The sequence below is a fragment of the Aplysia californica genome, unplaced genomic scaffold (assembly GCF_000002075.1).
Source record: "Aplysia californica isolate F4 #8 unplaced genomic scaffold, AplCal3.0 scaffold01917, whole genome shotgun sequence".
Classification (NCBI taxonomy): Eukaryota; Metazoa; Mollusca; class Gastropoda; order Aplysiida; family Aplysiidae; genus Aplysia; species Aplysia californica.
The window spans coordinates 14057-15395 of NW_004799187.1; positions in this window are offsets into that span (position 1 = coordinate 14057).

Genomic DNA, 1339 nt, shown 5'->3' on the forward strand with positions numbered 1-1339 from the left:
TGTTGTTTCTTTTGGCTGTTGTTTCTTTTGGCTGTTGTTTCTTTTGGTTGTTGTTTCTTTTGGCTGTTGTTTCTTTTGGCTGTTGTTTCTTTTGGCTGTTGTTTCTTTTGGTTGCTGTTTCTTTTGGCTGTTGTTTCTTTTGGTTGCTGTTTCTTTTGGCTGTTGTTCGGCCTACGCCTTTTCTCCGTGTTGGGACTCGTGGCTTTAGGAGGGGGGACAGTGTAAAAATGTTTAGTGGTCATGAGTGCCAATATCACGTGGCTTCTTCTACTGGTCTCAGTTTGTTTGCACGAACAGATTTCTGTCGACTGCTTCTGTTTGCTCTGATAAGAAAGATCCTTATCAAGGATGGTCGGGTTTGGCCAGAACAGATTTAGGGTTTGAGGGAGCGAAAGTGTATATACAAAAATAGAAAGCTGTAGCTTCCAAAATGGCAGCTGTGTGAGACAAGGAGCGGTAGGCGGGGCTGATCAAGTTACGACAGAACGACGTATGTGAAATTCTCTCTTTTATGCTCCAGTGAAGAGAGGAGCTCGGACATACCGGTCATTTGGTGAAGAGATAAAAAGTCAGACAGATAGACAGACAAACATGGTGTGTGTGTGTGTGTGTGTGTGTGTGTGTGTGTGTGTGTGTGTGTGTGCGCGCGCATGCGTGTATGGTGTGCATGTGTGTGTGTTACTGAACCTTGTTGTGTCAATTGTCCGCGATGTGTGTGGTAAACATCCCGCTGCGTGCACACATCATAGACTTATATATTATATCGTCGTAGACCGAGCACTCTGACGTCATTATAGTTCACCATGACGTCATTATGGTTCACCATGACGTCATTATAGTTCACCATGACGTCCTTATGGTTCACCAGGGAAGCGCGCCCTTTGACTGTATTTGGAACCAAAGGACAGACAAGGAGGGACACTGGTGTTTCCCACTCCATTAGGCGCACAATACACACCAGCGCAGTGATATTTTTAAAAACGAAAACACCTCCCCGTCCCCCCACACACAAAAACAGCGGACATGACAATGTCCCGATCTAGGAAATTCTGAGTTACTTCTATGGTGCACAGAGATGTGCTGTCGCAAACAATGCGGGCAGATGGCGGCGTGCAGAATGTTTTAGAGCAGAGCGGTGTCAGGTGAAAGGACATTTGAAGGTGACACGAGTTCTTCTTCTTCTTCTCCTTCTCCTTCTTAACCCCGCGTCCTAGTTCTTTGTCTCTTTGTCAGCCTGTTTATCCGTCTGTCTATCCGTCTGTCTATCCGTCTGTCTATCTGTCTACCAGTCTACCCCCCCCCTCTCTCACTCCCCCCTGTCTCACTATTTATATATATA